Below are 11,700 nucleotides of genomic sequence, written 5' to 3'. Positions count from 1 at the left end.
GTTAAGGTTGCTTTTATTTATTTATTTAGTTAATTTTAAAATGTTCAGGTTTCGGATTCCTGCCCCAGATCTCCGACACTTAAAGATTGGGAGCCAGGACTATGTTACAAGCCAATGCATAATAAAACTTGCAATAAAACACTTCAAGGAGGAAATGGTTCAAGGGGAAATCTTGAAACTGCTGTATCTTGACTAGTTTTTGTTGATTTTCATATATATATATATACACACACCACAACAACAACAACAATAAAATTGGCTGGCTTATAGTGCTTACAAGACCAATTCTGTGTGCCAGATTTCAGATAATTGGGACAAACTGTCTTGATTGTATCATAATTGGAATGTTCAGCTTTATAATGGTATAACACTCTTTGACATATGCACCCTTTGACACACACAGGAGCTTGTGTAATAAAAGCACCCCAAGTCTCCACTATTCCTTCCTTGTGAAGATACCAAATCTGCACAGTTACTCTGAATCTTCCTAACGTGCGGGGAAATTGTCAGCATAGAAGTTTGCCACATACTTGAACAATCCACTCTTTGTAGTTTCCTCAGTCCTCACAGGGGGAGCCAACACATTTCGGACTCGTTCACTGAAGAACTCTCGCTGTGGATCTCTCTGCAAGGCAATTTCTAAAAGTGGGAGATTGCTAAAAAAAAAGAAAACCCTTTTGTATGTTTTACTTCCACACGTACAGAGCGAAGTGAAGCTTCAGTTGACATCCATTTCCTAGGTAATGCCAAGTTCATTTTGCTACGCTGTAGTAATTGCAAGACCATTTGAGATTAGAGCATAAAATTGGTTTATTTCCTCAAATCTGAAATGTGCAATTTTAATGCAGAGCAGTAAAAAGTAATAATAAATAATAATGTATGCTGGAAAAAGATTAACACTTTTTAATATTTTCACAGCTAGGTAATCAAGGTCTTCCATTAAAACAGAACCTTAAAAGTTATTACTTCCTTGGGAACAGAGTTTCTTCCTGCATAATTTCTGATGCCAGGCACTAGCTTGGCATCAGAAAAGTTTAGCACCTCTATTCTGGAATATAGGTATATTCTATATTCTTGCCCATTGACATTAGGCAGGTGCCCTTACTGTACTGCTTTGGGAACCTGGTATAAGCTTTTTCATTTAAGCAAGCCCACTCAGACATGATGGGACGTGGGTGGCACTGTGGGTTAAAGCCTAGGACTCTGTGCCAATCAGAAGGTCGGCAGTTCGAATCCCCGTGACGGGGTGAGCTCCCGTTGCTCGATCCCTGCTCCTGCCAACCTAGCAGTTCAAAAGCACGTCAAAGTGCAAGTAGATAAATAGGTACCACTCCGGCGGCAAGTAGATAAATAGGTACCACTCCGGCGGGAAGGTAAACGGTGTTTCTGTGCGCTGCTCTGGTTCGCCAGAAGCGGCTTAGTCATGCTGGCCACATGACCTGGAAGCTGTACGCCGGCTCCCTCAGCCAATAAAGCAAGATGAGCGCCGCAACCCCAGAGTCGGTCACGACTGGACCTAATGGTCAGAGGTCCCTTTACCTTTACCTTTATCCAGACATGAAAATTTGACATGATGTTTGGAACATTTTTAGGCTACCACAGTTTAATGTTTGTTTGTTTTTTCAATGTAAACCACTTAGAGGTTTTGATGATTAAGCAGTATATAAATATACTGCTTTTATGTTAAATAAAATAAAAATATTTACCTGCATTCTTTCATCAAAGATTCCTGATTGACTGGTGGGGAGAGTATTTGTCTGACTGTACGCTATCAGATTTGAGGGTGGGCTGTTATAACACATGTTAACCAGGGTCATACAGCAGTTCTGAGCATTGTACATGAACTGGAAATCCCAGGATTTAATCTCAATTCAATGGTCAACTGGTGCATGTATCTAGGCTGGGTGTGTCTTGGACCGCTTTGCACCCAGAAATACAAATTTGGTGACCCAAATCTATTACGTCAAGTAAACATTTGCATGTATTTTCTTATTTGAATGTACGTTGCGCATACACCAATTCTCTGAGTGGTGAGAGCTTCAGAGCTTCAGCTACGTTTGGGTTCTGTATCCTTTGATGTCACTGGAGGCTTATCGAGTTTCTGGCAACTTCTGACTGGCAACTTCTGCATTCCTGTGGACTATTTCGGCTGAAAAAACCTACTGAAAAATCTCCTGGCAACCTTGTCGCTGAAGAAGCCCAATGGGCGAAACAAGGGTGTATCCTGAGAACTGGCCTATCATCAGCTGCCTTATTGTTACTAAGTAGTTCTGTTTGTTACACTCTCAAGACATAGGACTATGCAGAAGGACCAGTTCGTTTGTTACACTTTTAAGACATAGGACGATGCAACAGGAAGATATCAGTATGAAACGGCATTGCCAACAGGAACTGTACATTGTAATCGTTGGACTTGACAATCTTTGGACTTGACTATCCTTGGACTTTACGACAATAAAAACATATAGAAGGTTAATAGTAACATGATATGTTATTGCCATCAGGAACAGTGCTTTGCAGTTTTTTGATATGACGATTACAGTTTTATTATATATAATGTTACTTTACAGCCAGTGACGTGTGTGTTGTGGTTTTCTGAGCATTAATACGCCAGCAGATTCTGCTCCTTCATTAGATTTTTTTTTGGAGGGCGGAGGCTTGCACCCTAAAATGCTTCCTGAGCTCCAAACCCACTTCTGTCTCTGACTCTAAAACTGCCAGTGTAGTGTTCTATTTTACACAGAAAGGCATCTTTCCAACATTAAGCGAGGGGAAGAAAGACATGCCCTCTTTTGCCATATAGAGACTGCCTCCCACATGTCAGAAGTGTAATAATAATGTAAGAACAGACCTGCTGTGTCAGCCAAAGGCCCATGTAGTCCAGCATCCTCTTCACACAGTGGCCAAACAGATACCCATGGGAAGCCCTTAAGCAGGTCCTTAGTTTAACAGTGCCATCCCAATTTTTGATTCCCAGCAACTGGTTTTCAGTGGTGAGAGAAAGGTCAGAGGACGGACCACCAAGCTGGGCCACATTTTATCTCCCCCGGGAGTGGGCCCAGGTGGCACTGACAGGCCCACCCCCAGTGCAAACCTGTCCATTTCATTTACATACATACATTCAAAATAAGATGGGGTATGTACTCTTTTTCATTACTGTTTGTATTATAGTTTATAATTTTTGTAAAGTGATATGTGCATGCAGGTCATCGTCTGCAAAATTTTATTTTCAGTTTATGAAGCAATTCTATATCCTCCCACCACGCTGACGAAGAATTCTACGAAACAGTGGTCAATATCCGGAATCACTGTTCAGTGTTGGACATCATATTTGCTGAATACACAAAGCTTCACAGTTTGTCTTTCATCGTACAAAGTCTGGTACCTCACTTCATTTAAAGATGAAGACTTTGAGACTAAAGATTTCATTTTGTAACTTGTTATGGTTTGAAGGAATTCTATAAAGATTGTCTATTGGTCATCTATATGGCCATCGTGTTGCCTAGACATTGCTGTCGAGCCAATCATTGGCAGGAGGTCAGTCAAGCCCCCGCCCCCCCCTTGCTGGATCACCACTGGGCCCACCAGATAAGGTGAGTGGACTTCTCAGCAACAGGTTTCTCAGCAAAGGCATACTGACACCAACCGGGGAGGCAGCTTTTTAGTTTCTGCCTCTAGCTCTTTAGTTCCTGGAGAAACATCTTCCCCCTTGGTTACGTAACAAAGGGATAATAGATCCTGGCTTTTTTACTTAACAAAATTAAGTGGCAGTCCTCACTATCTCCAGTTCCCAGCATTACAACTCTAGAATCCTAAGGCTGGAAGACATTCTAAAAGGACATCCAGCCCAACCCCACAGTAAAAGTTTGAAATGCTCTGTTCTCAGGAGAGGGTATCTCATTCATGCCTGCCAACGCAGTGTTAAGTTCTTCCACACGGATCTGAGTGATTGACAATTTCAGTTCCTTTTTTGTCATCTGGAACAACTGATTTACCATAGTAGGAGGAAATGCTGCCTTTTGACACCATCAATTTACCAAGAGGATCGTGTTCCTTTGCAGTACCTTAAGGTAAAAGTTAAATATTATATGTTGCCTTAAAATCCTTCTGGATAAGTCCTTTGAACTATGTCTTACAGAGTTTTCAAAATTAAGATTATTTCTCATTCTTTCCTCTGAGATTCAGTTGTTTTGTACCAGGGTGGGAGATCTGGATGGTGAGATGGATTTTGATGTTCCCCGACCCTTCCCATGGGCCTCTTCAATAGGCAGACACGGCTGCCCATCTGTCAATCACCTGACATCATGGTGATGTCTGGTGAAGCATGTTTGCTGTTTGGCCTTCCCACTGCTTAAGATCTTGTGTGCATCCTCTTAAGGGATCTTCCTTTTCAGAGTGATGAAAACGAGCAGTTGTCTCTTGGTGTAGGGTTAGTGAAAAAGCCACCGAGCAGGAACTCTTTGCAACGGACATCAGGCATGCAATAAATGCATCTGGGAGGTAATAAACAGCCCATGTTGAAGGCCTTCTGCAATTGGCTTCAGTACAAGCGGTTGATAGGAAAACAAGCTTTTAGGAAGACCCTTTAGAGACACCTACAAACCCATCTCTTCCAGTTAAACTGTTTAGCAGTCTACAAAACAAATCCCAGCCAGTTCCAATCAGATAATGAATCAAGTCTTCGCGTTTAGTTCTCTCAGTTCATAGAAGCACTGCTCTAGATTTAGAAGCAAAAATAGACTTGCATCGCCCCTGACACAGCTGGATGATGAAATCCACATAAAATCCATAGAATTGACTTTGGAGCACCGCCTTTACCTTCAGTGAGGCTTCAAGTCTTATTAGCTCCCACACAGTAACTTGGAGTGAGAAGTGGAGCTGCAGGGAGCAGTCTCACCCTTAACATCACATATTCCATCTCGCCTTTCTACCAATGCATGGGCATCTGGAGGGATGCAACCTTCGTGGGAGAAGGTTTCCAATCATTCAGAGTTCCAGATTCCATGGAAGTCTCCGTTCATGCAAAAAAAATACATGCATGAGGGGAAAATTCATTTCGGCTTGCATTTAAAAGGAAGTCTACCCAGTTTGGACTTTGCTGAGTAATATGTGAACCCAATCTTTGCAATGAAGTTCTCCAGTGAAGTAATGTATACCAAAATGAGCATACTAAAGTGTGCACTAAAAAATGGATATGTATGTGAAATAATGCACAAAATGCATGATATTAGGAGAAATGGTTCTGCAAACCAAAACGTGTATTTTAGAATAAACTTGCACTATGATGATGATGATGAAGAAGAAGAATTTCCATCAGGCCCTTTTTTAAAAAAAACAAAAAAACAAAAGTGATGAGAAATTTTAAAGAACTGAAGATTGGAAAAAAATGAAGAAGAGGGACTGATTTGTCCATCCCTAGATGGCTAACACCCTTCAATGCTTGTCCAGACAAAACCATTTCAGAGGGGACCCACATTCCATTCCTGCATTGCGGTGACAATCTTGGCCAGTTTTTCCATGAAATAAAAAGGGAAACAAGCATCTTACAGTTGTGGCTACCATGCTATAAAATACCTCCAGCTAACTGAGATGTACGTAATTGACTGGTTTATAACTTCAAGCCTTGGTAATGCTCTGAAGAAGTATCACAAAACAATAACATTTGCTAAACATATAGCTTTATCTCTGAAAATTGGAGTTCTAAAATCATTGTTAAGAAGAATTAAACAGAGGGATAGGAATAAGGGTGAGGGAGGAGAAAGGAAGAGGAGAGGAAATTAAATAAGGAACTTGGATTTGAAAAGTAAGGGTTCCCCCCCCTTGTCATGCAAAATACACATCTAGTTGACTAACTACGCTCCCGCTAGGCTTGTGAAACCACAGGGCGGCCAAGCTACTGTAATACCAGCAACTTTGTGGCTCCGCTGTGTTTTGTTTTCAAAATTGCTGGGGCAATTTTGCACCAGTTTAAGGACAGGGGCTGGCATATTAATCTAACACGATAAAACCCCATGCTTACAGAGCACTAAATCTGTGTATATTTGACAGTCACAGTAGAGCGCTTTTCTGTTTACGGTAAAGTGCTTTCTTGTTTATTTGGGAACGCTGTCATTGGGTACCTGCCAGCTTTCTAGCTGCTAGACTTCATTTTGTGACGGATGAGATCAAGCAACCTGGAATAAGATCTACACTCCATGCAAATGGTCAGCACTGCCAGTTTGAGAATGCTCAGGGACTCAGAGCTTCCCCTATTCTTATTGGAGGGAATTACGGACTTCACAGATGAGACCAGTCATAGGGAGCCTTTGGGAATTCCAGCTCTTGTTGTACTACAACCAGAACTTCTATTTTTCTAGAAAAAGAGGTGCAGGATCTCACCATTAATGCCTCCCTTGTTCTCTTATTAGGGACGCAGGTGGCACTGTGGGTTAAACCACAGAGCTTAGGACTTGCCGATCAGAAGGTCGGCGGTTCGAATCCCCGCGACGGGGTGAGTTCCCGTTGCTCAGTCCCAGCTCCTGCCAACCTAGCAGTTCGAAAGCACGTCATGTGCAAGTAGATAAATAGGGACCGCTCCGGCGGGAAGGTAAACAGCATTTCCATGTGCTACTCTGGTTCGTCAGAAGCAGCTTAGTCATACTGGCCACATGACCTGGAAGCTGTCTGCGGACAAACGCTGGCTCCCTCGGCCTATAGAGCGAGATGAGCGCACAACCCCAGAGTCAGTCACGACTGGACCTAATGGTCAGGGTTCCCTTTACCTTTTACTGTTCTCTTATAATGGCAACAGTGCCCATCTGAGTTCCAGCTGGGGAAAAAAGCTCTGACTACAACTCCCATCAGCCTCAGCAAGCCTGGCCGATGGACAGAGACAATGGAAGCTGTAGTTCCAGGACTACCACTCCCATCATCCATAGCTTGCAGGACCACTCATCAGGGATGATGGGAATTGTAGCCCGAAAAGAGATGGAGACCTAAGTTTGGGAAACACTGGGCTAGAAAAAGATTTGACTGAACTGTGTTGTGATAATATAAAGGGATGTGTTAAGTGAAATCAAGCACTTGAGAGTGGGCAGAAGTGTAGTCTAGGCAGAATATAAATCAGGTGCGGTAGAGCACAATATATCCTTCTGTGGCTGTGTGAACGTCTGAATCACCAAGGGGGTTGTTACTAAAGGAGGGCGCTATAAAGTTCTGCAGGGTTTTTAAACAGCTACAAATCCCAGTTGACCCCTCCAGCTCTTAAAAGAACTCAGAGTATTTAGAGCCCTTTTGATGTATAAATGTAGGCCCTGACGCATAATTGGAGACCTTGATCAACATTTGCAGTTGGGTATAATGCAAAAGCGCTTTGAAAGGTGTGTGTGTGTGTGTGCATATGATAATGAGTTAAATGAGTTATGCATAAAGGCCTTTTTGCAAATGATCATCCCTCATCCCCAGCAGTGCAGTACTGCACTGTAAGTGACTCCAAACCATCCCTTTATAGCACTATGTCTGGGAAAATCACTACAACATGGGAAGTCCTGAGAAGTGGGGCACAGCCAGCCAGTTTTTTGTGCCATTTTCCTATTTTTAAACTATTATGGTCAGATAACTGGTGCAGAGCCATTGCATCATCCACTACTGGGTGAGGGTGGATCACAACCATGGTCAGAAGGAGAGGGTTTATCCCTTTCCTCTCATACCGTTTTCCCAATGAGAATACATTGTAATGAAAATCAGGTGCCATTGGAAATCCCACCGTCCCCTCTTCTCAGCGGCTACTCGGCACAAGGAGGCAGCTGACTATGTCATAGTATACCTGAAGGAGCATCTCCACCCCCATTGTTCTGCCCGGACATCGAGGTCCAGCTCCAAGGGCCTTCTGGTGGTTCCCTCACCACGAGAAGTGAAGCTACAGGGAACCAGGCAGACGGCCTTCTCAGTAGTGGTGCCTGCCCCGTGGAATGTCCTCCCATTAGATGTCAAAGAAATAAACAACTATCTGACTTTTAGAAGACATCTGAAGGCAACCCTGTTTAGGGAATTTTTTAACGTTTGATGTTTCATCATATTTTTCATATTCTGTTGGGAGCCGCCCAGAGTGGCTGGAGAAATCCAGCCAGATGGGTGGGGTATAAATATTAAATAATAATAATAATAGGCACATACGTGGCTTATTCACAGGCTATGAAACCAGGGTTTATTTGCCCCATTACTGGGCCCTTGACCATAATAGAATTTTCATGGCTGTGTGTCTCAAGTGTATGATGGGTTAGGAGAAAGAAAAGCAAATATCTGCTTTGCATTACTATGAGAAGATCCTGATACAATAGTTAAAGCAACTGGAAAAGGACAGGCTTGTAAAAATATATCTGCCAACCATATATTGTGCCTGCAAATGCAGATCATGTTTAGATCATGCAGGGTTGGGGTTGTTGTTTTTTTAACATCTTGGTTCTTAATAAACATTATTTACCATTTTTTTCTTTTTTACTATTTCCCCCTCCCTATCAAACTTCAATGTGTGAATGCATGGGGTTCACAAACAGGCCTATCACCACCTCTGCCTTTGCATATATATATTCACTTACTTGGATTTATACAGATCCTAACTTCGCATTCGTGCACAAAGTGACCGTGGCAATGAAAGCCAAGCCAAGTCACCTTAGCGGTTTGAAACCAGCATCAGGAGCTAGTAGTGAGTAAGTGATGATCCCAATGTAATCACGGCAACCACACAATATTCTGGGATTTCTGCATAGGTAAAAGGAGGAAATGGGTGCAGACGGAGGTTCAAGAAAACAATTCACTACAGCAGCCTCCCATTCTGTACCTAAGTCTCTTTGGATCCATCCCAGAAAACAGCTGCTTATTCTTCAACAGCTGCACTGATAGATGGAGTCCGCCAGGTGGCGTACGGAAATTAATCACCACTCTCTGTAGCATTGGACCGTTATTTAACTTTGTTTTTTAAAATGTCTGCAATATATTAAAACACTGTCTTGATCTCTCCCACCCCTCTCTCTACAGGCAAGTTTAATAATAATAATAATAATAATAATAATAATAATAATAATAATAATATTTTTGTGTGTGCCTATGCCTTCTTTTTGCTACGAAGCACAATTATGACATGGAACCCTGAATAAAACCTTAGTGCTTATCCCGCAGCTTAAAGTCAATTTGCCTGTGTATTTGGCAAGGAAGCACTTTATGCAACTGAAAATGTAATAAATAATAATAATACGAGGCTGGGATGGGGTTGCTGTTTTATGTTTGTTATTATGTTATGTATTTTGTGTGTTTTTATATCGTAAACCACTAAGGGATCTTTGGACAAAGGGCAGGTTGGAAATTCAATTAATTAAAACTAATAATGAAGAGTAATTTTATTATTTGTACCCTCCCCTTCCCCCATCTGACTGGAGTGCTCCAATCACCCTGGGTGGCTTCCAGCATATATGAAAACATAATAAAGCATTAAACATTAAAAACTTCCCTATACTGGGCTGCCTTCAGATGTCTTCTAAAAGTTATAGAGTTGCTCATCTCCTTGGCATCTGATAGGAAGAAGAGAAGAAGAAGAGTTTGGATTTGATATCCCGCCTTTCACTCCCTTTAAGGAGTCTCAAAGCGGCTAACATTCTCCTTTCCCTTCCTCCCCCACAACAAACACTCTGTGAGGTGAGTGGGGCTGAGAGACCTCAAAGAAGTGTGACTGGCCCAAGGTCACCCAGCAGCTGCATGTGGAGGTTCGCCAGATTACGAGACTACCGCTCTTAACCACTACACCACACTGGCTCTCAGTGTGGAGGGCATTCCACAGGGCGGGCGCCACTACCAAGAAGGCCCCTCTGCCTGGTTCCCTGTAGCTTCACTTCTTGCAGTGAGGGAACCACCAGAAGGCCCTCGGAGATAGATCTCAGTGCCTGGACACAACCACAACAATAATGTTGGTTGGAGCGTTAGCCAATCAAAGACTACATTTGAATACAATTTGTGTTTTGCACATACCCGCTTGTAATCTGCTTCAAGGAGTCTTTTAGCTCAATCCAATGTGCATTTGCTCAAAAGTCATTTGCAGGACTGACACGGCAGGATTTGTGTTCATAGAATTGCAGCCTTAGAAAGAAGATAGAATAAAGGAAGGTTTTTTCCTGAAATATTTTCCCCTCCTCCCCGTTGCTGCTGCTGCCACACTCTGATGAGACTGTTCACATCCAAAGCATCGTCAGAAACCAAACCCATGCCTAGGAAGGCCATATGATCAAATCATCTATTCCATGGTATTATTCTCCCTTTTGGAGCTAACTCAAAAGCATGTCTTTTTAAACCAGCATCATTAGCCAGCTTTCCCGAGCACACCCACTTAACTTTAAAGTTGACAAGACTCATTCTTTCCCTTTTCAACTGGTCGCCAGCTGTCATGAATTTCATTCCTCCCCTTGGCACTGAGCTCCGTAAGTACCCCTTCCAGCTATATTAGTTTCTGAATGATGTGAAATGAAATAGGGCAAGCTGCAGAAAAACAGGGAGAGAGTTTTGAGCGAGAGGGTGCTGCTCATCAGTTCACACATCTCCCAGGTTAAATCTACCCCTTTGTTTTAATAAACCTGAAAGCATAAAATCACTTTGACTCGTGTCATTGCTGGGTTTTACAGATAGCGCTTTCAAATCTGTAAGTTCACGATGTCTTGACCAGAACGAACGCTTTCCCCTTCTAACAAAATACAACACAAAGTGTGTGTGGAGGGGGAATCTATTTTGAAATCAGACCTAGGCCCTACCAAGCACATAACAATGGATTGTAGCATAAGGTTAAAAGGTAAAGGGACCACTGACCATGAAGTCCAGTCGTGACCGACTCTGGGGTTGCGGGGCTCATCTCGCTTTATTGGCCAAGGGAGCCGGTGTACAGCTTCCGGGTCATGTGGCCAGCATGACTAAGCCGTTTCTGGCAAAGCAGAGCAGCACACAGAAACGCTGTTTACCTTCCTGCAAGAGCGGTACCTATTTATCTACTTGCACTTTTGACGTGCTTTCGAACTGCTAGGTGAGCAGGAGAGCATAAGGTTACCAGATTTTTTTTCAGTGAATCCGGGGACACTTTTCAACTTAAGTAGGAATTATAGGATTTTGTCAGGGGACTGATGTGTAAATCCAGGGACTGTCCCTGGGAAACGGGGACGTCTGGTAACCTTATTGTAGCATGTTGTTTTACATTCTGCGCTCTCTCTGTCTGTCTCTCTCTCAGGGAAATCTCCACGAATTAAGCAAGCAAAATGATTCGGAGTTTTAGAACAATTAGCAGATTTCATAAATGCAACTCCAGAGATAGGAAATGTGACAGGACGAAAGCTGAGCACTTAAAACTGCCACCTGAAAATGCAGAGTTAGCCCTGGAGATTAAAACCAGGCCCTGACTTGCCAGCTCCTGTTATTTGTTAGCTCTCCTTGAAATGACTTATAAAACCTAGAGACCTAAGCAGATTCTCTTGGGAATATATATAACTGTAGAGGTAGATATGGGCAAAAGAAGTTATATTGAACCTTAGAAATGATTGCTTGATTTGACCAGTATTTATTGCTCTGGTAATGTACAGAAACAGTAAAATGGCAAAGCACAACTTGCCATCTGTGCTGCATTATGCCCTACAGAACAACTATTTTTCATTCGAAATGGTAGTAGCCCTGAAGGCCTTCTTGCTTGGATAT

This window comes from Podarcis muralis, chromosome 3 (genome assembly GCF_964188315.1).
Source record: "Podarcis muralis chromosome 3, rPodMur119.hap1.1, whole genome shotgun sequence".
NCBI classification, from domain to species: domain Eukaryota; kingdom Metazoa; phylum Chordata; class Lepidosauria; order Squamata; family Lacertidae; genus Podarcis; species Podarcis muralis.
Note: the sequence above shows the minus strand (reverse complement) of the source record.